Here is an 18,996-nt window from a genome sequence, read left to right as displayed (position 1 = left end):
CTGGGAGGTTTTGTGGTCCTTTGGAGATTTCTTTGCTTATTTCCTTCTGGCCAGGGGAGATTAAAGGAGGCTTATCATTAATAGGAAGGGGAGCTGTAGGGAGGCTAGGATATGGGGGTAAGCTGAGAAGTCCTCCTGTGGGATGTAAATTGCAAGCTTTGTATAGTTGTGTATTCTCCTTCAATGAAAAGAAAGCTTGGACATAAGATATTTCACTCCATTTGCCTTCCCTCTTACAGAAAAGGTCAAGCTGCAGGATAGTATTATAATTTGTACTTCCCTCAGGTGGCCATTTTTCCCCATCTGGGAGAGAATATTGGGGCCAAGCCATAGCGCAGAAAAAAATGAGCTGCCTCTTGTTCAGGGTTTGCGGGTCAAATTAGTCCCAATGGCTTAGGATGCACTTCAAGGGTGAGCCAGTTGATGCCTGAGTGTGTCCCACCTGAAAGACAAAACCGCTTGTGGTTTTGGTTTGTTTTGTTTCTTCCTCTGCCCAAGAACCCACAATGGTCCCTGGACCCTGCTGATTGGAGTAGTTGAGCTCACTGATGCAGCAGCAGAAACAACCCCTGCCCAAGAACCCGCAATGGTTCCTGAACCCTGCTGATCAGAATAGTTGTGCTCACCAACGCAGCAGCAGAAACACTAGTTTTCCTCTTAGATCATGAAGAGGACCGAGGAATGTTGTATTTAGTGGCCCTTACCAATGCGTTCTCAAAAACCTGCACCCTTGCCTGTCCTCCTAGACCACAAGGAGGACCGAGAAAAATCAGATTTAGTGGCCCTTACCAATGCATTCTTGAAAACCTGTTAGAGTCCTAAGCATTCTCCTGTTAGTACTGGCACCTTACCCCTGTCCTATAAAGATGTTATGCCCCAAAAATGAAGTGGAGGGCCCTACCCTGAGGGAGGGAAGGGACCTCCAGGGTTGGAAGAGTGACACCTTTTGTCCTCACTTATATGGACAGGAAGGATACAGTTGCTGAGGCTCACCATATCCTAACTTCAGGAATAGCTTTTGTTAGGCCTGCTTGTCTGAGGAGGATCCTAAAATTCCAGATAGTCCCCACTACAATGGGCCTTTGGGCAAAAATTGTGTCTTTCTGATTAGTGAGCCTGGGTGCCAGCGAAGGTAACAGAGTCCTGGAGTTGATACTAGAAAACGTTCTTACAGGAGAAACTGGAAAAGCACTAGAGACAGGGAGTGATTTTTAGAAGCGGGAGTAGCCTCAGAGAAGAGAGGTGAGAGGAAGTTTGTCTTGCAGGCATTAGGGCCCAGGGGGCAAGGGTCAGGATAGATAGGATAGATGGATGAGTCTTGCTTGGGCGACATGCCTTTGAGAGTTCCACTCATGGCCGCAGGGTCAAGCAACCTGTTGTCGGGACCCTGGAGCTGCATGACTTTCCTCTCTGTGGACCCTCAGCTCATCCCAGAAGTACAGGAAAGCGGAAGCTGGTTCTAGGCAAACCAATGCTCCCAACTCCGAAGAGTCAGGGGTTGTTAGAGAGCCCTTTTCCAGAAAGCCTGACACCCGTGTCTTCAGTCCAATGGCAGCGCTAGTCACTTTTAACTGGCCGACAGGTGCCCGGTATTTAGCCCCAAAACTCTAAGGAAAAATAGGACAGAACAGCAGGCAAAAGGGGTCCAGCGATACTCACTGCTTGGTGATAGGCGACAGTCTCACCACTCGGCAACAGGTGATGGCCTCACCACTTGGCGGTAGTCTCACCGCTTGGTGATAGGCAGTAGTCCCTTTGTGGTCGCCAAAATGTGTCCAATTGCAGACACAATACTACCTCAGAATTATATTAGCACTCATTTTCTGTAAAGCTGATGTAGTACCTCTATTAACTGATTGATTGATTCATTCATTCATTCATTCATTCAAATATTAACAGATATTTATGAAGCATATTCCAAGTGCCAGGCTCTGTGTTAGGTACTATGGGAATGTGCATAAAGTGCTTAAAAAGTGCATGCTACATAATAAGCATATTATAAATGCTTGTTAAAAAATAAAGTAGATGGAATGAGTCATGATGCCTACAAGTTAGGTGGGTGGTCTGTATCTTAGTTTCTTCATCTCTAAAATGGGAGAATAATACTCCTAATATCCCAATGCAGTTGTAAAGATTAAATCAGATGAGTCAGTAAAGTTCCTATTATGGCTGCTGGCAAACATTGGAACCTCCAGAAATACTTGACAAGGTGAGGAAGCAAATAACTGTGTGTAAATGACTGAATGAAGGGTTGAGTGTAGGAAAATGAGTAAGTGGGTAAAGGAATGAAAGATGTCCTCCTCCCCGCTTGCGTATCTTTCCAGCCAATGCTAGGCCTGCTGACCTTGTCCTCTGGGCTGCCCCTGGGACCTCCTACCACTCTACTCTGCAGACACCAGACTTCATCCCTCTCTACTTTCTGAGTTCTGGTCTGCCTTCAGCCTCCAGGTCCTACTTGGGCCCTTGAGTACTCACCTTTAGTCTGAGAAGGGACAGAGTCGAAGGAGCACAAGCTTTGGAGCCAAGTAGACTTGGACAAGTTTCTTATCCTTTCCCAACCTCCATTTTCTTTTTCACTTGTAAAATGCAGACATAAACACCTGGGGCTATTTGGGGAATTAATGTGTAAAAGGATCTAAAACATACAAGATGCTTATACTAATTATTACATGCTTGCTGAAAGACTTTTGCCAAAATATGACTATTTAGATCACACTTCAATTCTAGTTATCCAGAATTGAATCCCAATTTTGGGAGCCCTGAAAGCAACCATATGAATTCAGCCCCCTTTGTGTTGTGTAGAAAGAAAAGCAAAAACATGTATACTGTTTTATAAGCCATCAAGCCTTCTGATTTTTCCCTGAATCAGACATTCAAAATATCTTTTCAGTGTCAGTTTCTCCTGCAGTTTCTGCCTTGAAAGAGCATAATGATCTGTTGCTTTCCTTTTGAGTTGATTGTTCTGTAAGAGTTACAATCCTTGCATTAGAGAAATGCAAATCAAAACCACAATGAGATACCATCTCATGCCAGTCAGAATGGCAATCATTAAAAAGTCAGGAAACAAAAGATGCTGGAGAGGATGCGGAGAAATGGGAATGCTTTTACACTGTTGGTGGGAGTGTAAATGACTTCAACCATTGTGGAAGACAGTGTGGCAATTCCTCAAGGATCTAGAACCAAAAATACCATTTGATCCAATAATCCCAATACTGGGTATATACCCAAAGCATTATAAACCATTCTACTATAAAGACACATGCAGACGTATGTTTATTGCAGTGCTATTCACAATAGCAAAGACTTGGAACCAACCCAAATGCTCATCAATGATAGACTGGATAAAGAAAATGTGACACATATACACCATGGAATACTATGCAGCCATAAAAAAGGATGAGTTCATGTCCTTTGCAGGGACATGGATGAAGCTGGAAACCATCATTCTCAGCAAACTAACTTAAGAGCAGAAAACCAAATACCACATGTTCTTACTTATAAGTGGGAATTGAACGATGAGAAAACATGGACACAGTGGGGAGAACATCACACACTGGGGCCTTTTAGGGGGTGGGGGGTTAGGAGAGGGATAGCATTAGGAGAAATACCTAATGTAGATGATGGGTTGATGGGTGCAACAAACCACCATGGCACATGTATACCTATGTAACAAACCTGCACATGTATCCCAGAACTTAGAGTATAATAATAATAATAATATAATAATAATAATAAAGAGTTGCAGTCCATCCATCTGTTGATCCATCCATACATCTATCCAATCATCCATCCATCCATCATCCATCCATCCATCCATCCATGCATGCATTCATTCAATTCAGAAGAACAGAAGGAGGTCAGAGTTGCTGTAGTAAGGTCTGTAAGTGTGTGATGGGTGCTGGGGTTAAATTCTAAAACTGCATTCTCAAAAGAAGTCTGCTGGTTGCACTAGGATCTCTAGCACAGTCCAGAGTCCCACTCCAGTGTACTGAAAAAGCATCTTTGGGGCTGAAACTCACATCTTAAACCAGCATCTCAGTGGCTTTTATGCAGCTTAAGTTTCAAAATCACCCACTATATCATGGAGCATTTTCAGTATCCTTCCAAAGAACTTGAACTTGAGGCTTCCCTCAAGAAGTAACTGAAAGGCCAGCTAGAGATGGCAGAACTTGGCTTATGAATAAATCACTTGAAAACCTTTATTCATGCACTCATTTAATAGAGTGCAAAATCTGCACCAAGCACTGTTTGGTTGCTGAAAATGTATCAGTGCAAGGGCTGATAGGATTCCTGCCTTTAGGAGGCTAACAATCTAATGAAGAGAGACAAACAGTGAACATCTAACACATATATCACATATGTCTTTTAGAAATATTAATGTTGTAAAAACAACAACAACAATAACAAAAATAACCAAAAAAACCCCCCAAAAACAAACAAAAAACACTGTTATGGAATGGACCAGAGGTTGCCCAGGATTGAGGGCTGCCTTTTCCATGGCCATGTGCTCAGGCATCTCTGAGGGAGGGAGGTCGTTTGACCTGAGACCTGAATGACAAGAAGGAGCCAGCCTTGCAAGGATCTTGGGGAAGAATTTTAGGTAAATCGAAGGGCAAAGACAGGGACCCAGAGGTACAAAAATATTTCCAGTGTGCAAGGGACACGTAGAAGGTTGGGATGATTATAACCTAGAGAACCAGCAAGAGGATGATAGAAGAGGGAGTCAAAGAAGTCAACCTTATAAAGCATGCAGTTTTTATGCTAATGGTTTCAGTAAGGCCCATTTCTGCAGATGTATGGGCAAGGGGAGGACAGCATCTCTCCAATTGCCCTTTGATGCATTGACTTATCTGATAGAGGCCCTCTGAAACCTGCCCATGCTGAAAATCCTACTGCTGGAAGGAAAACCGCAGCTCTGACTTTTTACCTCATGTGATTAGATTTTCCAGGATTGCCCACTCACTCTAGGTAGAGGCCAAAGAGCACCATAAGGCCACAGTGGCCTGCCTCAAGAGCAGTTACTTTGAATTTGCTTGTCTGGAAATGGCGATCTTAGTTAAAAGCTTAGCCATGATCTAACGTCAGACATAATCTCATTTGAAAAGAAATGTTGCAAAAATATTGTTTCTACAAGCCTACTGCTTCTGAAAGCTAGCAAGCTTGTAAACAAGAATTGAGAGGAGTAGAGAAACTAATCCATGTGTTTATTCATTATTCAACAAACCCTAAAAGCTGTTACTGAGGTCACCCAGGATTTCTATGTTGCTCAATCCAGTGGTCACTTTTCAGAACTCATTTCACCAGATGTCCAAGCACAATTTAATATATGGGACCACTCCCTCTTTCTTGTTTTCTTTTGGCTTTTCTCTGCCACACTCTCCTGGTATGTGCAGCCTCCCTGGCTTATCTTTCTGAATCTCCTTTGTCAGCTTTTACCTCCAAGTGCAGCCCCTAAATGCTGATATTCCTTGAGACTTAAGCATAAGTCAGCCAGTGATAAGCAAAAGGTTTGAATAGGGTAATATACAAGCACACAGCAGGGGAACTTTTTTCACATGGGGCTTCAGTGAGGCATCTAGTTCACAAGCTTTATGAAAAAGAGTTACCCAACTGAAGAAGAAGACAGAACAGCCCAAGCAAAGACCTGGAGGCTTTAATGGCAGGGCATGGAATGTCACAGAGCCAGAAGTTTATGACAGGAGGCTGCAGAAAATAAGGGTGGAAAGGCAAGCAGGAAGAGGTCGATGAAGACTTTTTTCCCCCTTAACTATGTTGAGACATTGAAATGTTTTAACCTGGAGGGTGACATGTTTTGCCTTTCAGAGGCAGTGTAAACGATAGAGTTAAGTAGGTGCAAGACTCAGGCAGGATTACAATTAAAAGCCCTTTGGAGTAATTGAGGTAAGAGATGATATGGCTTGGCCTAAGGTTATGGCAAAGAAACAGAGAAGGGTGGATGGATTCCAGTGGACAGGCATGGGAAATAAGTAGGAGGTGAAGTCATCAGACATAAATATTGTTGAATGAGGAGTATAGGTACTGAAGTCCCAATTTAGGAAAACACAAAGTGGTAGACTACAGATCCAGACACTTCTGTAATTTAAGAAAGGAAGTTGGCTTTGTCCAAACTTACATGACTGATATGGTTTGGCTATGTCCCTACCCAAATCTCATCTTGAATTTTAGTTCCCATAATCCCAGGGAGGGACCCAATGGGAGGTAATTGAATCATGCGGGGGGGGGGGGGGGGGGGGGGGGGCGGGGAGTTTCCTCCATGCTGTTCTCATGGTAATCAGTGAGTTCTCATATGATCTGATGGTTTTATAAGGGGCTCTTCCCCACCTTCGCTCTGCACTTCTTGCTGCCACCATGTGAAGAAGGATGTGCCTGCCTTCCACTGTGATTGTAGGTTTCCTGAGGTCCCTGCCCTGAGCCATGCTGAACTGTGAGTCAATTAAACCTCTTTCCTTTATAAATTACCCAGTCTCGGGTATGTCTTTATTAGCAGCATGAGAACAGACTAATACAATGACCCTGCCTTTAATAATAAGACTTAAAAATCTCTCTCTATGAAATGTCTGGATTGGAAAAGGCCTCAGTGATTCTCAAAACCCTCTTAGAGATGTGAAAACTGAGGCAAACAAAAGAATCAGTTGCCTAAAGCCATGTAACTCTTCACTTTTATTCCTTATACCAAATTTGACCTCTACAAATCAGATCACATTGACTTTTTCAGATCACTGTAGATTCTTCCTAACATCAAGTCCTTACCTGAAAATACTGATCTGAAAAACACAGCTGCAGTGTTACACCTATTTTGTTTGTTTCCTTTTTGGAAGTGATTTTAGCTTTTTAAATGGGCTCTAAGAACCAGCATTCTGAGGCAACAAAATACCAAGTGAGGGTTGAGGTTTTCTTAACTCTGTTGGATCTGGAACACTGATAACTCCACCACCTCCCACCAGTTCTGTTTGTCTTATTTAACTAAAAGTTTTTTAACAACCAGCTGATGTGTTCCCAAATGGAACTTGAATCAGAGGAAATTAGAAATCATTCCAATAAAATGTACCCTGGTTCACTCCTTCTGTCTTCATAAAGTTTTCCTCCTAATTAGGGGCAGGGTGATGAGAAGAACAGAAAGTCTTGAAGTGCTGAATACTCCATTAAGTTAATATAAGATAAGATGGGTTTAAGTTTCCCCGACTAGCTGCATTTATCTTAATTTCAGAGAGCTTAAAGAGTGGGGGAGATGCTATTTCCGTAACACTGAATATGCCTAAGAGGTGGAGGAATAATGGTCGGAAGATTTGTGCAACCTTCCTAAAGTAAACCAGCCAGATGGCCTGGATATCAGGGCCTCAGACAGAATTACCTGAGGATGTGAATACTGTAGTGGTTAAGAATGTGAACTTTGCAGGTCACCTCTATGAATTCAGTTCCTCACCTACTCGTTACTGTGTGGTCTTTGACATTTTACCTCACTTTTCTATGACTTGCTTTACTCATCTGTAAGATGGGTATAATTATGCCTGCATCACAGGATCATTTTTGGATTAAATGAGCAATAAACAAGGCAATCCATATAAAGCACATAGTATATAATACTTGGTACCTAGTGGGTATTCAATCTGTTCTTTTCTGCTGCTGTAAGAGACTTTCACTGGAACCAAGGAAGGAGGAAGTGGTTCATTAACAACTGGCCCAAGGAGAATACACTCTGCAGGAAACTTCAGGGTCATTAAACACCAATGGAGGTAACAAGACCATTAATTTCCCAGGGTTTCCTTTATTGAGCCACACAGTGAGGTGATGCTTAACCCAGCAGGAGGGGAGGGGTTTGGAGTGGGATCTGGGGACCAGGGGATCACAGCTATTTGGTAAGGTTGTGAAATGTGAAATGCCAGGATTGTGCACTCCCTGTGTTGGCCTCGTGGATCATCCCCAAGGACGGAGCATCTGAAAACCATTTCTATGTGTTTGTTGCAGGCAGTGATGTGTAGAGTAAAGAGCACTGACTTTGGAACAAGAGCTGACTATGAATCCCATTTCCACTATCACTAGCAATGAGACCACAGGAAAGTGATTTCACCTCTTGTTACCTCAGTTTTTTATCCAAAAAAGGAGAAAATAATGAGTTGTTTTAAGGGCAGAATTAGAGAGATACAGGAGAAAGCACTCTGAGAATATTTCCTTCTTGGAATATTTTTTAAACCTTAAAGTCATAGGCAATGGAAAACATTATCTTATTATGATTGTAGCAGTTTAAACTTGTGTCTTTTCTCACTTCTTTGTATTAACCTTCTCTTTCTCCTTCATTTGTTGCTTGGAATAAGTAGGTGTGTGAGATACTGCTAGCAATTTTCAAGTGGCTAAAATCTATTGCAAAACTCACAAAGTGAAGAGCAGGTGCAGTGTGATCATCAGAATAAGTTATTTTATTGGAATGAATTTCTAAATGTGAAAAATCAATATCACTTCAGAGAAAATTTCTGGAAGAACTGAATAGACCCACATATTACCATATTGATTTGAATGGAATGCCTAAAATAATTTTAGCTGTTATTTTTTAAGCAACTAGAACAAAGGGAGATTCTATAAGTTACACAGATGACTGTGTCAGACAGCAGAGGTGTTTCTTTTTCAAGATAAATCTTGATGTATAGATAGCTCTTAAGACATTTTTACAAGGATCCAGGCAGCTGACCCATGTTCTTACCATGGTTCATGAGACTCTTCAACTGCCTTTCTGGCTCATCTCCTGTCTTCCTCACCTTGATCTCTCTGTTCCAGGCTTCTAGCTGTTCCTCCATCAAGCTATGAAAACTACTCAGGGGCACTGCAAGATCAGTTCTTGTTACCTAGAATGCTCTCTTCCCCCAACTTTGCCTTGTTAATTTTTACTTATTTTTCAGAATTCTCCTCAAATAACATGTTCTCAGAGAAAGTGTCTTAACCCCCAGATTCCTTCTTATTAGCCTCTCATAGCACATTCCCCTCATAGAATTTATCTCAGTTTCTCATTAAGTACTTGGTCATGATTCATTTTCTACCTTGTCCTCATGTGAGGTCTCTTACAGGAAGGTAAGTTATGCTCACCAACAATTCCATGTACTCAGTACAAGATCTGGCACATGATAGGTGCTAAACAACAACTGGAATAAAAACAATTATGGAATAAATGAATACATGAATTCTCTATAATAACACAGCTTCTCAAATAAAAGCCTTTTAGACCAGAGGGGTCTGATGTTGCTCATCTTCATCCTGGCAGTAGGAATTATCTGGATATGAATTGCAATAGACTTTTCCCAGCTCAGAAAGAAGACATTTATCAGGAAGAATGCTCTGCTATTATTTTTTTCCTTTAATTCATTTGTGTGTTGGGAGTAGGAGGGGAGAAAAAAGTCCAAAATGTTTCTCATGACATACCAAGTGCTCCATGATCTTTAGGATCATCTTCCTCCAATTTGCATTCAGAGCAGGTGCTCCTATAATGCAGATCTGCTGACAGTTTTATGAACATGCCATACCCATTCCAGCTTCTGTGCCTTTGCTTGTACAGTTCCCCCACCTAGAAGGCCTCTCCCTAGTGGGAGAACATGTAAAATAAGGTCACAAACTCCAGCTATGGAGTCAAGCAGATGCAGATCCAAATCTTGGTTCTATTGCTTAGATCTTGGACGTCTTGAGGGTATTTATATTTAAAAAATTTGTGTAATAATATCAACTGCATAGAGTTGTTATAAGTACTAAATTTGAAAATGTACACAAAAGGTTTATTTCTTTGAGTGGCAAATAAGTGCTCATTAAATTGTGGCACTATTATTATTGTTACATCTTACTGTAAAATTCTCCTCATTAGGAGAATAGTTGGTAAAGGCTTCAAATGACTTTTTACTTGATCATTTCTCCTGGGCAAGATAAGGGAAACTTTCTCAGCACACCTTATATTCACCACATTATACTACATATTTTTATCATTTTCGAATTGTCTGCATATCAATTTTTTATCTAATTGTAATGTTCTTAAAGACATGATTCAAATAGTCCCTAAGTGTATTTTCAGCACCAAGGACAATACCGATATACTAGGGGCTACATGACTAGTTTTTCAATGTATTAATAAATGAATTAATCCTGAACCAGTTAGAAAAATACACTCAATATGCAAAAAAAATTAGATCAGATATTTTCATCGGCTCCTTAATTTGCTTACGTCTTGCATATATGGCAATCAAACGTATTTAGCCTTTGTGCTGGAAGGTCTGCACAGTGCTGACATTACTGGTCTTTAAGAAAACGTTATGCAATGGCTAAATGGTGACTTTTTTTAATGCTCTTCACTATTTGCATTGGAAAATAGCTACTTAGCATATTTGCCAACTACTTTTTATAAGGTAGTTTTCGTTGTTGTTGTTGTTAGCCTCCGGTTCTCAGCATGTGATACCAAAATGCTTTTGCTTCAGATTTGCAAGTGAATGGTGTTAGTTTTCAAATCAGTTTGTCACATGAAAAATGTTCTACAACAAAGAGGATTAATTTGTTTCCTATGTGTGAATGCTTTGAAATGGAAGGAAGCTTATCTTTCATTGGATTCTAGTGGGTTATGACTACTAGGAGAACTCCAACCTATAACTGTCCCTGTAGCCTCATTTCCTAGCAAATCCCAGCTCACATTCTATAATGCATCAATGGTCAGCCTTTAGATCCCCACATTGTTTAATGTTCTTGCACTTTTGTCTAAGCTGTTCATTTAAGATATTTGGAGTGTCTCACCTCGCTTATCTCCTGACAAACTCTTCCTTATCGCTCAAGACTCATTTTATGTGTCATTTTCTCTAAGAAGCCTTCCTTGAGTGGCCTAATCTGGTTCAGGTTTCTCTTCATTAACTCCATTCCATTCCTGATTTTTGTTTTAATGAGTGGGTTTAGGGGTGGAGGGAAGTTCAGCTTAATGTTTAAGAAAATAAGTTTTAACCGTATGAAGATTCCTTTAAAAACTAAAAGTAGATCTACTATTTGATCCAGCAATCCCACTACTGGATCGACCAGAGGAAAAGAAGTCATTATATGAGAAAGACGCTTGCACATGCATGTTTGTTGCAACACCATTCACAATTGCAAAAACATGGAACCAGCCCAAATGCCCATCAATCAACAAGTGGATAAAGAAAACATAGTATGTATATACCATGGAATACTACTCAGCCATAAAAAGGAATGAAGTAATGGCATTCACAGCAACCTGGATGGAGTTGCAGACCATTATTCTAAGTGAAGCAACTCAGGAATGGAAAACCAGACGTTGTCTGTTCTTAATTATAAGTAGGAACTAAGCTATGAGGACACAAAGGCATAAAAATGATACAATGGACTTTGGAGACTTGGGGAGAAAGGTGTCAAGGGTGAGGGATAAAAACAATATACATTGAGTACAGTGTACACTGCTCAGGTGGTGAGTGCACCAAAATCTCAGAAATCTCAACTGAAGAACTTATCCATGTAACCAGACAACACCTGTTCCCCCAAAACCCATTAAATTAATTTTTTTTATTTTTTTTTATTATTTTTTTTTATTTTATTTTATTTTTTTTTTTTTTGAGGCGGAGTCTCGCTCTGTCGCCGGGACTGGAGTGCAGTGGCCGGATCTCAGCTCACTGCAAGCTCCGCCTCCCGGGTTTACGCCATTCTCCTGCCTCAGCCTCCTGAGTAGCTGGGACTACAGGCGCCCGCCACCGCGCCCGGCTAGTTTTTGTATTTTTAGTAGAGACGGGGTTTCACCGTGTTAGCCAGGATGGTCTCGATCTCCTGACCTTGTGATCCGCCCGTCTTGGCCTCCCAAAGTGCTGGGATAACAGGCTTGAGCCACCGCGCCCGGCCTAATTTTTTTTTAAATGCTAAAAACAGAAAAGAAATTTTATCTCAAAAACTTAGCCTGAGATTGAATTTGAATTCCACTACTGATATGGTTTGGCTGTGTCCCCACCCAAATCTCATCTTGAACTGTAGTTCCCATAATCCCCATGTGTCATGAGAGGGACCCAGTGGGAGGTAATTGAATCATGGGGGCAGTTACCTTTATGCTGTTCATGCGATAGTGAGTTCTCATGAGATCTGATGGTTTTATAAGGGACTTTCCCCTCACCTTTGCTCTACACTCCTCCTTGCTGCCACCATGTGAAGGAGGACATGTTTACTTCCCCTTCCACCATGATTGTAAGTTTCCTGAGGCCTCCACAGTCCTGAGGAACTGTGAGTCAATTAAACCTCTTTCCTTTATAAATTACTCAGCCTCAGGTGTGGCCCTCTAGCGGTGTGAGAACAAACTAATACAACTACTTACTAACTTTGTGATCTTGGGCAAGTTACAGACTCTCTAAGATTGCATTTTTTCATGAAATATGTCTTTTCAGGACAGATATTAATATTAGTAAGGAACTCTGTGTTGACTACCTATATCAAAACATGTATATACTACATTAAAAGTATTTGCAAGACCTCAAGAACCAACCATTTCAGGTTGCCCAGCACTGAGGGGATTTCTGGAATGTGTGGCTTCCACTATTAAAACGAGGACAGTCACAGGTAAACCAGGATGGCTGATCACAGTTGCCCTCACTGGACCATAAATAGCTTAAAAGTAGGGACTCTGACTTCTAGGCTTTCTATTCCCAATGCTGAACACATTGCTTTCTAAGCAGCAACTTACAGTAGAAGGAGTAGGGTTAATGGGCATGCATCACCTAGGGAACTTTCTATTGTCCCAACCACGCATAGATGTTTTCCTACCCTGGAGATTCCTTCATACTTCTACTCTAACCTCCATCCTCACTACATTTGAAAACCACTGTATCAGTTAGCTATTTCTGCATAACAAGCCACTCCAAAACTTAGTTTTTTATAGCAGCAGATATTTAACTCGCTAATTACAGTGTGAATTAACTGGAGGGCTTGACTCATGGGGGATGGTTTTTCTTGAGTATCTGCAGGGTTAGTTGGCAAGTCAGCTGAGTTTTCTAATCTTGCCTGGGTGCTAGCAGATGTTTGGAGCCTCAGCTGAGATGAATTGGCTCCCCAAGCTCTGCTTTATGTGGCCCCTTCATTCTCCACTAGGCTGGTCCAGGCTTGTTCTCATGTGGAGGCAGGTTGCTGAGAGAGCAGAAGTGTGCAGGGCCTCTAGGCTAAAAACAGCCTCACCATCACTTCTGTTGCATATGGTTGGCCAATTAAAGGCACAAAGCCGGCCCAGATATGAGGAAAAGAGAAATAGATGTCACTGTTTGAGCTGCAAAATCACATAGCAAAGAGCATAACTTCACGGAAAACTGTAAGGATTGTGGCCATGTTTACAATCTTTCACAACTACTAACCTAATGCAAAGCAATGCTCAATAAAAGCTTAAACTCAGAGTAGTTGTTGTAAGTCAAATAATTATCAGGTACCTACTCTATATCTGGAAGTGTGTTCTTCACTACTCTAAAAACAGCAAGATCTGGGAAGATATGTTGTCTAGAAATTGAGGGAAGCTTGTGCAGCAGGTAGATGTATTATTTGTGGGAGGTTATAACAGTGGTAGTACAATGGTAAAGCATTCTCACTGGGAAGTGTGAAAGGAAAATAAATCTCAGGACCCCCAAATCACTAAGCCAAAGGGAATAGTCAGGCTGGGAATTGCTTAGAGCAAACCTGCCTCCCAGTCTATTCCTTAAAAAAAATAGCAACTAAGATTAAAAATAGCTACATACTCCTCCCAGTGAATTTTCTTGTGGACAAAGGACAGACAAAACTCATTCATCCCTCTGCTCACTGAGATAAATGCATATTTGATTGCCTAATCAGAAACTCAAAAAAATGCAATCTACCTGTGACCTGGAAGCTTCCTCCCAACTTAGAGTTGTCCCGCCTTTCTGGACGGAACCAGTGTATATCTTATATATATTGATTGATGTCTCGTGTCTCTTTAAAATGAATAAAACCAAACTGTGCCTTGACCACCCTGCGCACATGTCATTGAACCTCCTGAGACTGTCTCATGGTTGCATGTCCTTAACTTTGGGAAAATAAACTTCCTAAATTCACTGAAAACCATCTCAGATACTTAGGGTTCACAGAAGTAATATATACAAATAAAACCATAATGATTAAAAAAGTTTCAGGATTCTAGCATATGCTGCTTGGCTGCAGAGCTGTGAACCTGGGATTGGGGCCAGGCAGTCTCCTGTGTAATCCTACTTGCCGTGTGACCTCAAGCAAGTGGCTTCAACCACTTTGACTTCAGTTACCTCATCAGTGAAATGGATACTATTATTATAATATTATAGCTCTCATATATATTACACAGCTGCTAGCAGACTAATACTATCACACATGTAACACAAGCTGATGTTAGTTATTAATATTATCATGGTAAACATTAGATTTTCATGGTTCATAGGAACTCTTAGTTGGAATTACGTCATGATGGCTTATATACAGCTTCTCTGTTTTTATGAGCACATTTTGTAGACAGGTGTAGCAGATGCCGTTGGTGCCTCATTCCTATGCTGTAATGCTGGCAAAGGCTTCTTGATGCATTGGCCTGCAAATACAGCAGGCTGGAAGTTTGTGCATGGGAATTAATGTCCCCCAGGAGCAGCCTTCAAAAACTACAAAAAGGAATTGATGGACAAATACCTCAGCTTCTTCATTGCCTGGGTGAGACAACTCTGAAGAACTTCCTTGATTCTCTCCTGGGGGTTCTGATAGGATTGAGCTGCAGCTGCCCACAGAGCTAATCTGCGTATAATCACCCCGATATTGGGTTTCTGCCCTTCCACGCCTCACTTCTCTACCCACTACTGGTGCTTCTGGGGAATATCTCCCAAGTAAGCCACTTAGATTAAAATTTTTGTTCCATAACACAGTAGGGACTGTGTCTGATTCATTTCTGAATACTAGCATTTTGATGCAGGGGGCATAGATGCATGTTTGCGAAAGGAAATTTGAATTTAAGTTCTACCCTCTGGGGCTCTGACAAATAAGTTGGTGCTATTACTTTCATGACAGTTCTTTGTGCCAATGTAGCTTTTATTTAACTCCCTCTCAACCAACCGAATCTTATTCTCCAAAAGCTGCATTTCCAATTCTTTCACACTTTTCTCTCATGACTTGGTTTCAGGTTTTCTCTGTATCCTAGATTCACATAGATGTGTTCACATAGATATGATCAAAAAATGGTGGTTCAAAACTGAACCATGTAATGAACTTGATGCTTGCTCTGTGGCCAGGTAGTGGGGTAATTATTATAGGTAATGTCTTAAGTCCTTAGTTCAGTTAGATACATGGCCATGTTCTAATGCCACTGGCTAAACCCTTGAGTTGTTCTCAAATGCCTTCTGTATGCATGCTCTTTGACCTCAAGATGTAATATTCATTTAGCTATTTGTTCAATAAATATTCACCAGTGAATGTCTACTATATGCCAGGCTTTGAGTTCTGGTCTTATAAAACTGAAGACAAATGCCTGCATTTATTTATTTATTTATTTATTTATTATTATTTATTTATTTATTTTTGCAGTTGCAAGATTTAATAGAGTGACATAGAGTGAAAACAGAGCTCCCATACAAAGGGAGGGGACCAAAGGGGGTTTCCATTGCTGGCTCGAATGCCTGGGTTTATATCCCGATCCTTGTCCCTCCCACTGTGCTCTCAGGCAATAGATGATTGGCTATTTCTTTACCTCCTGTTTTTGCCTAATTAGCATTTTAGTGAGCTCTCTGATTGGTTGGGTGTGAGCTAAGTTGCAAGCCTCATGGGCATTTAAAAAGCTCTACATAGTCAACTGGGAGCCACAATAAACACGTAATACATCATTTTAGACTGAGAGAGACATACAAAAAGATCATTGCAGTGCAGTGTGATCAATGTTATATGACATAGCAGCAGTTCTCATAATGCTTTCCTTGGACCTGCAGCATCAGCACCACCAGAAAACTTGGGAATGCAGGCCCCACCCATTCAGATCTACTAAATCAGAAACTCTGAATCTGGGGCCAGCAATCTGTGTTTTAACAAGTCTCCCAGTGATTTTCATGCTCCCTAAAGTTTGCGAACCACTATGACACTAAGAAAGAAGTAGAGGATTTTGTGGCTGAAAATAGAAGAGTTGACATACGTCTCAGTGTGTGTTTATGTATATGGAGACAGTTGGGTGAATATGGGAAGAGGGAAGAGAAATCAAGGAAGGCTTCCTGGATTAGGGAACCCTGAAGTAAGTCTTAAAGGAGAAATATGAGGGTGTTGTCTATGTCTTGGTGTGGTGCAAACCCATCCTGAGATGACCTAAATAATTTAAAGCCTAGATATTCCTAATGGTGAGTCCAAAACAGATAAAATATTTGATCACAATTGTGTCTTGGTTGAAGACAAATCATTACTTAAAGAGTTTATAATCATAGAATGGGAAATTTAAGGAACATATGGCAGAAAAACCTTAGTTCTATCAAAGCATCCACTGGGGGTTCTGTTAAGTGATGCTGTTCTCTTCCCCTTACCCCTTTTTCTGCATCATGATTTTAAACTCTTAAGGGCAGGGTCTTCTTGACCTGATTTTCCCTTTTTAAATAGCCAAGACTCCAGCACAATGCTCAGTTCATAGTGCTCTAAAAGTATTTCTCCACTTGATTTCCCAGGAACAAATGGTGCAAAGCAGGTTGTCTGTGCTCTTTTCTTTTGGCCCATGTGGCACTAAGCACTTGGTTTAAGTGATTGTAAATGAAAATGACTGAGTTTAATCGAACAGATGTTTTGCTGTCACAGAGACATAACCTACCTGTGGAGAATGATTTGGAGGTGTGGGTGTTACATGTTGTTTTTGGTGGTCCCTAGAGTCTCAATTACACATATCGACAAAGCAACCCCATAGTGTAGGTGATTTTTATTGTTATAGAATAATATAAAGTATAATTAGCTTGTACAAATGATAGTAATTCCTAATGCCTGTGTAGTGTTTTCTATTTTACAAAACACATTCGTGTCCATTAACTCATGTGATTCTCACAACTTTGTGAAACAGAAATTGACAGGTATTATTAGAATTCTAATTTTTTAGGTGGGGAAGCCATGAACCAGTGTAGCATCACTTCTGCTGTGCTCTGTTAGTCAAAGCAGTTACAGACCAGCCCAGCTTCAAGAGGAGGAGAAATAAATCCTACCTCTCAGGAGAATGTCAAAAAAGTTGCACCATCTTTAATTCGCTACAGTGACCTTGGCACTTTAGCTTGCTGAGCCTCAGTTTTGTCTGTGAAGTGCAAATAATACCTACATCATAAGGGTTGTGATAGGTACTCAGTGGCAATTACTATCTTAAACCAATGGAGAAATCATTTGATTTATTTTCACAAGGGACAACTGATCATAACATATGGCTATTTGGAAAGACATTCAATTAAAGTGAGAAGGCATTATTAAGTAACAACTTTGACTGTTGTGAGGTCTTAAATGCTATCATCTAATTTCCAGATTGTCCTTTTTTGATCTTTAAAGCTAACACTTATAAAGTGTTTTCTATGTGTCAAGCAGTGTTTTAGGTTCTTATGTTTATGAACTTGTTTAATCTTCACAACCATTCTGTGAGGTTGGTGGGATTGTTGTCATCCCCATTTCACCGTTGAGTAAACTGAGGCATAGAGGGGCTGAGGAGCTTGCTCAAGTGAATGATCGAAGCAGAACTGGGCAGGTTGGATGTTGGTATAGAGGCTGTGCTCCTCACTGCCATACTCTGCTACCTATCAGGTTTGTTACCTGTACATCAAGTCCCTCTTCCCATTTCAGGGTGGGGGTACTTACCATGAAAACAAATAATTAAAGCACAATTTGTCCCATGTTTTAAAATGGGGTGAATTTGGACTTCCCCATGAAATGTTGAGAAAATGTTTAAAGATTGAGAAATTTGAGAAAGCAGGAGGTCAGATATCAGCTCAAAGTCCTCATGGAATTCTGCCAGGAGTGCCCCAGTGCTTGCTAAAAGGTAACTGTCTTTTTTCTGCAAACTTCCTCTGGGACTACAGCTAACAGTGGACACAGAATGTTGAACAGACTCTCTGTGAAACGCTGAGACTTGGGGTCCTTCATCTACTTTTAAGTATACATTTGTCAGCTTCCAAAATTATAGACATCCTTGACAGTGTTTCCTAATATTTTCTCCCCATGGGGTGAGGCAGTTGAATTATTCATCATTTCTGTTTATGGACCTTCGGTATTCAGCAAAGCAGAGGCAAAAATTTAGAAATAACACTATGTCAAGAGATCAGTATTCTGAAAGGGCACTGGTCAAGTGGAATTTCTTATTTGCTGCCTGAATCCTCAGAGGAGACATCTGAATTAATTAATAAAACAAAATACCAGCACGTTGGGAGGCCGAGGCAGGCAGATCACGAGGTCAGATCGAGACCATCCTGGCTAACACAGTGAAACCCTGTCTCCACTAAAATTACAAAAAATTAGCCGGGCATGGTGGCGGGCGCCTGTAGTTCCAGCTACCCGGGAGGCGGAGCTTGCAGTGAGCCGAGATTGCGCCACTGCACTGCAACCTGGGCCACAGAGCGAGACTCCATCTCAAAAACAAACAAAACAAACAAACAAAAATAGACTACATTATTCATAGATAGTGACTGGTGCTGAGGAAGTCCATATCTCTAGTAAAGATGAAACCAAGCTAATTGGAAAAGAAATTGGCAAAATTCTGAATTACAGTCTCTGTTGCTAGTTGTGGTCGTTGTTTGAGTTGTGCTAATTATAGTTAATTTAAACAACTCATGTTTGGTTGCACATGTCCATAGGTGAATATATTAGTGGAGCTTGGTTCTTAGGGTGAAATGCTTAATTTACTGGCTAACAACACATTTCATTCACTCATTGCCACTGAAGAACCTGCCACTTAAAGTGAAAACAATGCAAAAAAATATAATCAATTGAATTACAACTTCCAGATATGCCAAGTGTTTTTAGTGCTAC

At 40.9% G+C, this 18,996-nt stretch overlaps 1 protein-coding gene across 1 annotated transcript in view; it reads left to right on the top strand.

Annotated features, from left to right (window-relative positions):
- The window catches only part of DAB1 (DAB adaptor protein 1), a 1,271,953-nt gene that overhangs the window by 37,716 nt on the left and 1,215,241 nt on the right, over positions 1–18,996 (top strand). The window lies entirely within an intron of this gene.

Source organism: Trachypithecus francoisi, unplaced genomic scaffold, assembly GCF_009764315.1.
Source record: "Trachypithecus francoisi isolate TF-2019V2 unplaced genomic scaffold, Tfra_2.0 Lachesis_group12, whole genome shotgun sequence".
NCBI classification, from domain to species: Eukaryota; Metazoa; Chordata; class Mammalia; order Primates; family Cercopithecidae; genus Trachypithecus; species Trachypithecus francoisi.
The sequence above is the reverse complement of the archived record's forward strand: the minus strand, read 5'-3'. Positions and strand labels throughout refer to the sequence as shown.